This window comes from Bison bison, unplaced genomic scaffold (genome assembly GCF_000754665.1).
Source record: "Bison bison bison isolate TAMUID 2011002044 unplaced genomic scaffold, Bison_UMD1.0 scf7180017864460, whole genome shotgun sequence".
NCBI lineage: Eukaryota > Metazoa > Chordata > Mammalia > Artiodactyla > Bovidae > Bison > Bison bison.
In genome coordinates this window covers 1,188,262-1,201,124 of record NW_011495022.1, presented here as the reverse complement: position 1 = coordinate 1,201,124, position 12,863 = coordinate 1,188,262, and the positions used below count along the sequence as shown (strand labels likewise).

Here is a 12,863-nt window from a genome sequence, read left to right as displayed (position 1 = left end):
TGACTAAGAGTCTAGACAGGAGTCTAGCCAAGGATAGCGAGTGAGAAGTGGGCAGTGGGGGTGTGGGGTGCGTGTCCTGGAGTTCCTTTTTCAGGTATCCCCATGCACATTCCCAGGACAGCATGGGGACCTTGGAACAGGAGATCGTGAACAACTGTTGTCTGTCTTCAACAGTCCCATTGACTGAGGGCAGAAATTTTTTGAAAAATGTTAGATGAAGGAATGATTCCCTGGAGATAAATCCTGAAAAGAAGGGGGCTGAATTCTCTGTGGGCATGGGGGTGGAATCCAAGGCTTTCAAAGCAAAAGCTAATGTTCAGGTACAAAATGTTTCTGAAGAAACAGATCATAACAGTTGCTTCTATGGAGGGGAAGTTGGTGGCCGGGAATGGGAAGTGAACAAGTCTTGTCTTAGAATAACTTTTTGTACATTATGAATTTTGAATAAAGTGAACTTAGCATCTGTTCAAAATAAAAATTTTTTAAAAAGAAAAAAAAAATAAACAAGGGATCTAATGATATCCAGTTTATTTTATGACCATGTAATTGAGGGACACCTATTTCTTATGCAACAACAAAGACAATGAATTTTGAGATTTAAAAAGCACTTTATGCTATTAAATGATTACTTTAAAAAAAAAAAAAAAAAAACCTGAAATAGACTGCCATACAACCCAGTAATCCCACTTCTGGGCATACACACTGAGGAAACCGGAATTGAAAGAGACACGTGTACCCCCATGTTCGCTGCAGCACGGTTTACAATAGCCAGGACATGGAAGCAACCTAGATGTCCACCAGCAGATGAATGGATAAGGAAGTTGTGGTAAATACACACAATGGAATATTACTCAACTATTAAAAAGAACACATTTGAGTCAGTTCTAATGAGGTAGATGAAACTGAAGCCTATTATATAGAGTGGAGTAAGCCAGAAAGAGAAACACCAATGCAGTGTATCAACACATATATATGGAATTTAGAAAGACGGTAATGATGACCTTACATGCAAGACAACAAAAGAGACACAGATGTAAAGAACAGACTTTTGGACTATGTGGGAAAAGGCAAAGGTGGGACGATATGAGAGAATAGCATTGAAACATGTATATTACTGTATGTAAAATGGATGACCCGTGCAGGTTCGATGCATGAAGCAGGCCACTCAAAGCTGATGGCTCTGGGACAACCCAGAGGGATGGCGTAGGGAGGGTTGTGGGTGGGGTGTTCAGTATTGGGGGACACCTGTACACCCGTGGCTGATTCATGTCAATGCATGGTGAAAACCAACACCATATTATAAAGTAATTAGCCTTCAACTAAAAAAAAACTGAAAAAAAAAAAAGAAAAGCAGAAAGCCAGTCTGATAGGTGAATGTAAGGGTCCTCCCTTACTGGAGCAGGGGGGCAGGGGTGTGGAGTCGGGGAGAGGAGGGGAGATAGAGAGCCTCTGGTGCCAGAATGCCTGTGTCACCACTGAGCTTCAGTGCAGTCCTGTTGAACATGTTGATGTGAAATAAGGACTGTAAGAAGAGATGCGAGCTTCCATTCATGATGAACAAGAAATCTTAGTCATAGCCACCTTAGTGACTGTCACCTTATTGATTAATGTGTAAACATTAGGTTTCCTGCCTGACAAGAATTTTCTCTTTGGTCCCATTCAGGCCTGTTTGCATATTTCCCAACTGCTACGTGGCCAGGAACAAGAAAGTTTGTGTAATGTTCCAAGGAAACCTCTTGACACCATGGCTCATTTTAACCCAGGTATGAATAGCAGACAGAGATGAATTCACAAATACTTCTTTCAGATGCACTGTCAAATATAACTTTTCACTCCCAGAGGCCAAAATGGTCTTAACCATTGAAGTAATTATAGCTCACAACTATAATTTAGAGTGAGGTCTGGTTGACTCTACATTCACACAGGAAAATAATTCACTCGTCTTGTTGGAGCACTGCAGTAAATAGCTATATAAAACCTATATAGTTTCAGCAACCCTAGACAGTATGGTGAATCTAAATAGAAATCAATGGTTGATAGTTTAATAAGACAACAATAATAATTATCTACCATCTATTGGTTGCCAACTTCAATGCTAAAATGCTATACTCAATCCTTTATAAACACTACTGATTTAATTCCTCCAGCAATCCTATGAGATAAACATTTGTATTGTCATTTTCAGAGGAAATGAGTTCAGAAAGGATGGATGATTTTCCTTGAACCATTTTCCAAGTGAGGGAAGAAGTCAAACTTCTGCCATCTGAAGCTCATGTTTTGCTACTTTAGTCACAGTGAAATTATCTCAGTGAAATGACAGAAAGATTCATGTCTGCAAACTTAATATCCAATCAAATGGAGGAATCTTGGGCAAGTGAAGAGGTAATAAATATGCTGTATAGTATGTTTTGAGATTTTGCATGTGAGAAGCTACTCGTGCAGATGATTTCAAATGAAGTATCATTTTAAAAAAAATAAATGTCTTTAAGACAGGTATTGGTTAGAATTTTCTGACTTTGAGGGTTGTAAAACATATACTTGTGTATATGTTTACCCTTGTAAATGACAAACAAAACGGCAGCTATTTCACAGGAGCACAGGTACACTTCCCAGAGGCTGGGACTATTGTCCTAAATTGTCTGTATCACCCATTCCCTATTCATGGCATGGGACCTTATGATTTGAAAGGACTGGCCATGTGAAAGGATGGTCCTTGTTTAAAATTTCCAGCATACTTTACATTTTGTATTAGAGTCTCTGACAAGACAGGATAATGAAAACTAGAAAGGCAGAAGTGGAATTGCAAAAAAACAGTCAGGCTCTAAGAAATCATTTTATGAAGGAGGATACACAGTGGTTAGGAGCCATGTTAATGAGCCAGAACTCAAACTTAGGTCTCCTAATTCCTAGACCAGTAATTTTTCATAACAGTACAATGTTACCAAGTAGAATAATAAATAGGCTTGAAATTATAGCAAAAATTGACCTAAATATATATCATCAATTATAAGCTTCTCCATGCAGACTGACCTAATTAAATATTTTAAACAAATGAACAACAAAGGAGAAATATAATTTATCTTTTAAACTACTAACATGATTATGCTTACTATGTACCAAATGGATAATCAAACATCCCTATATAGTGATAGTATGAGTAGCTCCAAAATAAAGGCTGAAATTGTTCTCACATGTGAAGTAATGTGTGCAACTGGTCAAAGTATAACCACTGCAATAAAAGATGTTTTCACTTAATTTCCTGGAGATTTCAGATGTTTGTTTAGCCTTTATTAACTGGAAAATTCCTCTACTCATTGTACACTTACTGACATATTCTATTAGGAAAATGCTTGTTTTCCAAAGAAATAATCCAAGCCACAAAATTCAGCCAGTATTTCACAATATTAACTTGACAATAAAGTATTTTATCAATAAAACATTTTTTAAATGTTTATGTAGCCACCAATGAAATTCTTACTAATTTAGAGTTTAGAAATTCTAACTTAATTATGCTCCTCTGAGAAAGCTTCCTATATCAGATCTTTGAAAGATTTTACTAGATTTCCCTTAAGACTAATGCATGCAAATGCTATATTTTAAAATATACTGTATAAGATATAATTATGAACATTACTAAACAGATGCAGCATACAAACTTTACCTTTTCAATGTTCTATTACTTAAAACTAATTTTATAGCTGAGAATCTAGGCATTTTCTATATATTTTAAACATTAATAAAATAATCATGTAGAATCATCCCTTTCTAGAAGACTCATCATAGCATTTTAACAACATATGGAAGTCCAGTATATTTTTAAACCAGAAGTCATGTTAGCACTTAGTTCATGAAGATTCTGTTGTCTATAACAACTACTGATTAAACCCCCAAATGTTGTGCTTATCTTAATAGAAGGAAAAACATACAGTTACGTGAGTCGTGAGTGCCTCCTTAACTTAGACACACATTTACAACACTATTCTAAATTGCCAAACCTCATCATCCCAAATCCTAGGATGACAGATAATACTAATCATGGCATTGCTCAGCACTGTATGAAATCTGTACCAATCTGGAAAATTACAGCTAAAACCAAGTATACTTCCATATGTATTGCCTATCACTTTCAAACAAAAACACCATTTGTAAGTCTTGTTACTTACCTAGAAGCATGTTTCTCAGCAGTAGTCAATTCAGCCAGTCTGCAAACTCTGTATAATAAAGGTATCAAGAGCTGAGCAGTATGTTAATCTGCCACAGGTTTTATTACAGTGAGAGTGGGAGCCCTCACAAACTCTTCCTTGTATCCTAAGCCTGCTGGAGTACTGGACTGACTCCACTCACTCGCCGTGGACCTTGGTGGAAACTTAACAAACAATGCAGAGACTGTCAGTAGATGCTGCGTCCTCAGCCCACAGAGCCAAAAAAAATTATGGAAAAGTAGGTTATTTCACTGGAGTTGGAGATATAAATTTTGAATTGATCATGCTGTTTCTTTAAAATTCTGAGGAGCATTTTCTACTAAATTAACAAATAAAACAAGTGAAACTCATGCAAACAAGCTTATAAAATCATATTTAAAAAATCGAACTACCCAATTTTCCCCCGATGCTTTTTTTTAATTTAAAATACATTTAACTCTAAACTAAAAAGAAATTCAGAAGGCAAAATAAGCTCTGTATAATATACATGTTTTTAGGGAAGACTGTGTATTCACTCATCAAGAATCAGAGAATGCAAATATTTTTATTATTTGGTGTTATGAGCTTGAGCCTCCAATGAGATTTCAGTTTCACAAAGGATTGTTTGTTTGATTCCAATACAAAGATAATTATATCTGAAATAGGTTTCTCTTGAGAGAACAAACCTTACAGTTTTAAAGCAATAAGGATATTGCAGTGCATATTTAACAAAGGAATATCTCATTTCTTTGCATGTTTCTACTGGCTGTGAATTAACAATTTAAAAGGAGAAAAATCTATGTGACCTCAAAGGAAGAATACATTGCACTCCAGCTAACACTAAAGCCAGTAAGTTGAATGTGATTTCTGAGACTATGCTTTTTGAAGTAGAAAATAAAATGATACATCCAAATATTACACATTTTAGCAATTATTTTTAAATTATCCTGCAGCAGATATTTCTTTTTACATATTATAATGACAGTGGACAGAAATTAAATTATGTATACCTTCCCGGGATCCAGATCCTTGAGCAGTAAAGTTTTCCTGGTATTCATTCATGTTTCTGTATTTCCCTATTAAAGATAATTTTGGGATTCAACTTTTACATGATCAGCTACTTTTATTTTGATTAAAATAGGCTGAAAAGTTTAAGAAAAATGAGCATCAGAGAAAGAGGTAAATAGGAAACAAATCTAGGAACAAAGAGAACAAAAGGAGAGGTGGTCAAGGATGATGATGACACAACAGACCAACATCTGGGGTTCTTCGGTCATTGTAGAATGTAGGCCTTGCATATATCAAATATATATATTTGGATGTAGTGACCTGAAGGATTATGCATAGAAATTCTCATATGGGGTAAACCAAGTTTCAAGAGGGACAGGTGTACGCATGTGTGTATGTTTATACTAATAAATGTTTTTCTGTAAATGTGGAAGGAAGCCTCTCTCCCTGCCCTTGACACCCCATTCACTTTTACCGAGTGGCTGTCACGCTTGAGCGACTTCAGAATCCCCTGAAGGGCTTGTTAAAACAGACTGCTTGGCCCAAGCCCTAGAATTTCTGATTCAGTCTGTCTAGGGTGGGGCCTGAGAATTTATATTATACCACATTCTCAGGCGATGCTGAAGTTTCTGGTCCTGGGACCACACTTTGAGAACCATTGCTTTAGCTCATTATGTTATCCTATAATCTAGCATGAAGACATTTCCAGTGTGAATTGCTTATTACTATATTACATAGATTCCAAGGGCTTCTTCACCCGCACATTTTCACAGCTCTGAATCAGGATGTGTCTATAATTAATCACAACTTACAGAAGCTATGCAGAGGGCAGCACCCACAACACGCAGTGTCAGTGTCTGCACGGACTTGGTCACAGCTGTTCATACTGTCTCTTCAGTTGAGTGATATCATTTTTGAATGATATCAAATGTTGAGTTTGCCATTTAAAAATAATTTTTTAAACCAATGCTTTAAAAAGCACACTATAATTTTAAAAATAAGTCACTGCATACAAAGATGAAATACAAACAGGTGTGGTGTGTGTATTTGTTGTTGGTGAAGCAGATGTTAATTACTGGAGAAATGACAGCAACTTCAGACTTTCTTGGAGAGTAGCATTTATTCCATTAGAGGATATAAGAATGGTAATCACTAGTGGAAGAAACTATGGTACATGTGAAGTTTTGCCTATCACAGGCCCAGAAATGCAGCTGAAGCTAGACGGAATCACCAAATCCCTCTGAACAGAAATTTAAATGTGATTTGCTAGTGTGAATAATTCACAGGTCCAGAGGGAATCTCTTTAAAGCTCTGCATCATAGTTTATTGACAGTTGCTGTTGCTGGGGGCTCCCATGGGACCAAGCTATGGAAGCTGATCCTCTCAGATGAGCTGAAGCCCGCTCACCAAAAGAGGGAGTGGCCCTCCTTGAGCCCAGTCTCTGACACAGGGCTGTTTCCCTCTAAAAGGACCCACCAGCGCTCTAAGTCAGATGCCACCACCAGCATAAATCTCAGCAGCAACCTGAAACGAACAGCCAGCCACCCTAAAGTGGAGAATGAGGATGAGGAGCTCTCCTCCAGCATCGAGAGTATTGATAATTCATTCAGTTCCCCCATCAGACTGGCTCCTGAGCGAGAATTCATCAAGTCCCTGATGGTGATTGGCAAGTGGAGGGCCACGCTCCCCACCAAGGAGCAGAAGACACAGCAGAGGATCTCAGAGCTCTCCCTGCTCAACCACAAGCTCCCCGCCCGAGTCTGGCTGCCCACTGCTGGCTTTGACCACCACATGGTCTGCGTGCCCCACACCCAGGCTGTCGTCCTCAACTCTAAGGACAAGGCTCCCCTCCTGATCTATGTGGAGGTCCTCGAATGTGAAAACTTCGACACCACAGATCTAGGGTCCCTGCCCAGATCCCCGAGAACCGAATTCGAAGCACCCAATCTGTAGAGAACCTGCCCAAATGAGGCATCACCCATGAGCAGTGGGCAGGCAGCTTCAGCACTGTGCCCAACTATGACAATGATGACGAGGTCTGGCCGGTGGATGACATAGGTGAGCTTCAGGTGGAGCTCCCTGAAGTGCACACCAACAGCTGTGACATCTCCCAGTTCTCCGTGGACAGCATCACCAGCCAGGAAAGCAAGGAGTCTGTGTTCATTGCAGCAGGTAAAATCCGACGGCGCCTTTGGGAGCAGCTGGCTCACACCCCCACAGCCTTCAAACGAGACCCAGAAGACCGTTCTGCAGTTGCTCTCAAAGAGCCCTGGCAGGAGAAAGTGTGGTGCATTAGAGAGGGTTCCCCCTATGGCCTTCTCCCCAACTGGAGGCTCCTGTCAGTCATTGTCAAGTGTGGGGATGACCTTCGGCAGGAGCTGTTGGCCTTCCAGGTGTTAAAAGCAACTGCAGTCCATTTGGGAACAGGAGCGAGTAGCCCTGTGGATCAAGCCATATAAGATTCTTGTGATTTTGGCCGACAGCAGCATGACTGAACCAGTGGGTCAAGGCTGCATCCATACACCAGGTGAGGAAGCAGTCACAGCTCTCCCTGCCTGATTACTTCTTCCAGGAGCATGGCAGTTACACCACAGAGGCATTCCTCAGATCCCAGCACAATTCTGTGCAGAGTTGGACTGGCTACTGTTTGGTCTGCTACCTGCTACAGGTCAAGGACAGACAAAATGGGAACATCCTGTTGGATGCAGAAGGCCACATCATCCACGTCGACTTTGGCTTCATCCTATCCAGCTCACTCTGAAACCTGGGCTTTGAGACATCGGCCTTTAAGCTGACCACAGGGTTTGTGGATGTGATGGGCGGCCTGGATGGCAACATGTTCAACTATTACAAGATGTTGATGCTGCAGGGGCTGATCACAGCTCGGAAACACAGGGATAAGGTGATGCAGATCGTAGAGATCATGCAGCAAGGTTCTCAGCTTCCTTGCTTCCATGGTTTCAGCACCATCTGCAACCTCAAGGAGAGGTTCCACGTGAGCATGACTGAGGAGCAGCTCCAGCTGCTGGTGGAGCAGATGCTGGACGGCGGCATGCGGTCTATTATCACCAAACTCTATGACAGCTTCCAGTGCCTCATCAATGGCATCATGTGACATCCTCCTCCTCAGGCTCCAGCGTGAATAGGGGTGGGGGGTTCAGGGGACCCTCCCTGGGAAGGCCCTTGGAGAAACCCTAAGCCAGGAAGGCCCACCCACCTGGCCATCCACCAAGGGAAATGGAAGGCAAGACATACAAAGGCTCATGTGGTAACAGTAGAGCTTGCCGGGGCGGGTGGGGAGAGCCAGCTGTGGGGTCCAGACTGACTGGGGCTTCCTTGCCACCACCCCAGCTGTGTCAGTATTACCACCTGATGGACTCCAGGACTCACTGCCCTCGAGAGGACAGAAGTGATAAATGTGGGGGACGCTGGGGCCTCACTTCTCCCCACCAGGGTCCGAGAGGATCTTTCCACAGGCCATCTCTGCATGTAATCTGGGTCCCAGGAAGGAGAAGAGAGTAGGTTCTTGGTACTTAGGACTTGATCCTGTGGCTGGCCTTTGGCCATGCTGCTGCCTGACTGTCCCCTCCAAGGGACTGAGCCCTAGCCCGAGTTCTCCTGGGTAGGTGGGCTTTGGCATAGGGTCCTGCACTTGCTGAGGTTCCCAGCAAGTGAGGAAGGGACTGATTATGGCCCCTCTAGTCTGAGAGTACTGGCCTAGCCTCGGGGAATTCCTTGTCCTGATCCCTTCCCCACAACCAGGGAGATAGCTCTCAATTCTTTATTTTTAATTCTTGTTTGAAATAAAGTCCTTAGTTATTAAAAAAATTTTTTTTTCTTTCCTAGTGATATGTAAAGTAATGATGTGAATGGACAATCTAGACTTGCGTGGTGGTCCAGTAGGTAAGACTCCATGCTTCCACTGCAGGAGACACGGGTTCCATTTGCAGTTGGGGAAATTCCACATGCCAAGGAGTACAGTCAAAAAAAATCAAGAAAATCTGAGGTTTGATAACATGTGATATTATTTGGAAATAAAACAATTACTCTTGGAAGAAGCTATGTACAAATTAATGAAAAATAAGTTGATTTAAAGCAGGTTTTTGTTGTTGTTATTCAAAATGTGGTGTGGAAAAACCTAAAGAACCACCCAGGATGTCTGCTAAAAACACATATATCTGGGACTACCAGAGATCCACTGACTCAAATATCTTTGGTCTGAAGACTGACCATTTCACCTCTAAGTAAACAGCAATTTAATAAGAATAGCAATACTGGAGTTCTCTTAAATGTTTGTGGTAATAATGTATTTCTGAAAAGCAAGCAAGCTACCTTTGATTCTAAATCAATTGCAATAAACCTTGGGTATTGCCTAAATGAGTAAAGCTACGTATGGATGCCTCTGTGACAGTTTATCCCCACAGGAACTTTTAAAAACTGAAACACTAAACTGCATACGTATCTCAATGGTCCTTTGTGAAGGCAGAAGAGAAAAAGCCAGAAGCAAAGGTGCATGCTCATCTGACCAGACACAAAGCAAGTAATGCTTGATAGGAGGGCAAGATACCAAGAAGGATGAATATGCAGCAGTAGCACATCCCCAATAAGACTCCAACCTCTGGCCCAGTACTGAGTGGGGTATCTCTATAAGCCTCCAGTGGTGTGAAGCATTTGAAAGAAATGATAAAATAACCAGGATGAAAATGACCAGCTGTTACATTGCCAGTTTTAAAGCTGGTCACTAGTTGTAAAACTAGTCACTGTAAAGTGACCAGTTGTAAAGATAGTGGAGGTGATGGAATCACAGTTGAGCTATATCAAATTCTCATGCTGTGAAAGTGCTGCACTCAATATGCCAGCAAATTTGGAAAACTCAGCAATGGTCTCAGGACTGGAAAAGGTCAGTTTTCATTCCAATCTCAAAAAAAGGCAATGCCAAAGAATGTTCAAACTACTGTACAATTGCACTAATCTCACATGCTAATAAAGTAAAGCTCAAAATTCTCCAAGTCAGGCTTCAGTAGTTCATGAACAGAGAACCTCCAGATGTTTAAGCTGGATTAAGAGAAGGCAGAGGAGCCAGAGAGCAATTTGCCAACATCCGATGGATCATTGAAAAAGCAAGAGAGTTCAGAAAAATGTCTATTTCTGATTTATTGATTAGGCCAAAGCCTTTGTGTGGATCACAAAAAACTGGAAAATTCTTAAAGAGATGGGAATACCAGACCACCTTACCCACCTCCTAAGAAATCTGTATGCAGGTCAAGAAGCAACAGTTAGAACCTGACATGGAACAACAGACTGGTTCCAAATTGGAAAGGATACATCAAGGATGTATGTTGTCACCCTGCTTATTTAACTTATATGCAGAGTACATCATGAGAAATGCCAGGCTAGATGAAGCACAAGCTGGAATCAAGATTGCTGGGAGAAATATTAATAACCTCAGATATGCAGATGACACCACCTTTACAGCAGAAAGCAAAGAGGAACTAAAAAGCCTCTTGATGGCGAAACAGGAGAGTGAAAAAGTTGGCTTAAAACTCAACATTCAGAAAACCAAGGTCATGGCATCTGGTCCCATCACTTCATGGCAAATAGATGGGGAAACAATGGAAATGGTGAGAGACTTTATTTTGGGGGGCTCCAAAATCACTGCAGATGGTGACTATAGTCATGAAATTAAAAGACGCTTGCTCTTTGGAAGAAAAGCTAGGACCAACCTGGACAGCATATTAAAAAGCAGAGACATTACTTTGCTGACAAAGGTCCATCTAGTCAAAGCTATGGTTTTTCCAGTAGTCATGTATGGATGTGAGAGTTTGACTATAAAGAAAGCTGAGCACTGAAGAAAAGATGTTTTTGAACTGTGTTGTTGGAGAAGACTCTTGAGAGGCCCTTGGACTGCAAGAAAATCCAACCAGTCCATCCTAAAGGAAATCAGTCCTGAATATTCACTGGAAGGACTGATGCTGAGGCTGAAAGTCCAATATTTTGGCCACCTTATACAAAGAACTGACTCATTGCAGAAGACCCTGATGCTGGGAAAGATTTAAGACAGGAGGAGAAGGGGACGACAGAGGATGAGATGGTTGGATGGCATCACCGGCTCGATGGATGTGAGTTTGAGCAAGCTCCAGGAGTTGGTGATGGACAGGGTAGCCTGTCATGCTGCAGTCCATGCAGTCACAATGAGCTGGACATGACTGAGCAACTGAACTGAACTGAACTGAAAGTTGCCCAATATCAGTGAGTCTGTTTCCTTAATAAAAGAATAAAGGTAAGGTTAGAATAGATTTCTATGGTCCATCCTAGCTCTAAAATTACATAACATTCAAAAGCATTTAAAAGGGTGTGGCTCTTTCATAGTTTTATTAGGAAAAAACCTTATAAAAGTGAATGACTGATGAACCCAAGATAAAAGACATTGTGATGGTTTGAATTATGTCTCTTCCCAGTCCTCCATTCATATTTGAAGATACTAATGCCCAATTTCTCAAAATGTGATCTTATTTGGAGGTAGATTCATTCCAGAGGTAATCAAATTAAGATGAGGTTGCTAGGGTGGGCGTTCATCCAATATGTCAGGTGTATTTATAAAAACTGAGAAATTTGGATGCAGACTGGTACAGAGGGAGACTTTGTAGAGACACAGGGAAAAGACAGCCGTCTGCCAGCCAAGGAGAGGCGCCTGAAACAGATACTTTCCTCTGAGCTCTCAGAAGGGAACCCACCCTTCTGACACCTTGAATTCAGAATTCTAGCCTCCAAGACTGTGACAGGATAAATTTTTGTTGTTTAAGCCATCTGGTTTGTAGTACTTTATTACAGCATGTTTAGCAAAACAAATTGGCACTGTTACTAGGTCCTTGTTACTAGGTACTTAGCATGTTACCTGTTACTAGGTACTTAGCATGCTAAGTACATGCTAACTTTTCAGAAGTCTGAGTAGTAGTTGGGGTGCTATTTTTTGAAAGTTAGAACTCAGATGTTTTATATTTGTTCTTGTTTAATGTTTCTTTAATCAGGTTGGTTGTGCATTTGTCTATTAAGTAAATTTTAAGTAGCTGTTTCGTCTTTTTTTATGTATACTTGCTTTACTCTATTCCACCAATATTTGCTTCTGTTTTTATTAATGTCTGCTTCCTAACATCTTTTGACTAATTTTGATACATGTTTTCTAGGTTTTAAGATGTATACATGCCTCATTTATTTTCAATTTTTGTTTTTTAATATGAAGTCCCATTTAGGAGTGCGATTTTTAATATTTTCCCTTCCATTAACTTTTAGATAATCTATCACGTTTAGTTTAGATTTTTCTCTTCTCTCTTTACTTGATGGTTAATAGGACCGAGAGATAGAAATAACATGTTATCTTTTATTCTAGCTTTATTATTAATTAATTTAGCTTGGCCTTGGGCCAGTCACTCACCTTCCATGGGCTTCTGTGATATTGCCTGTGTGAGAATCAAACTAACTAAATATGATAATATTTGAGACCATAAATTGCTATACAAATTTAAGTCATTTAAGTCCATGTTTTAATTATTTTTGACCAACTCACTATTCACAAATAAATTAGGATAACCCTGGGGATATCAGAATTGCTTAACTTTATAGTTTTAACTTCATTTCTGCTTGTTGTATTAATAATCATCTCTCAAATTGCCTGTA

General features: G+C 40.3%; 1 protein-coding gene and 1 pseudogene across 1 annotated transcript in view; one reads left to right on the top strand and one right to left on the bottom strand.

The window, feature by feature from the left end:
- ZNF385B (zinc finger protein 385B) overlaps positions 1–12,863 on the bottom strand; it is a 491,913-nt gene that overhangs the window by 234,758 nt on the left and 244,292 nt on the right. The gene's annotated exons all lie outside the window — the stretch shown is intronic.
- On the top strand, positions 6,497–8,966 carry LOC105002907 (annotated as a pseudogene).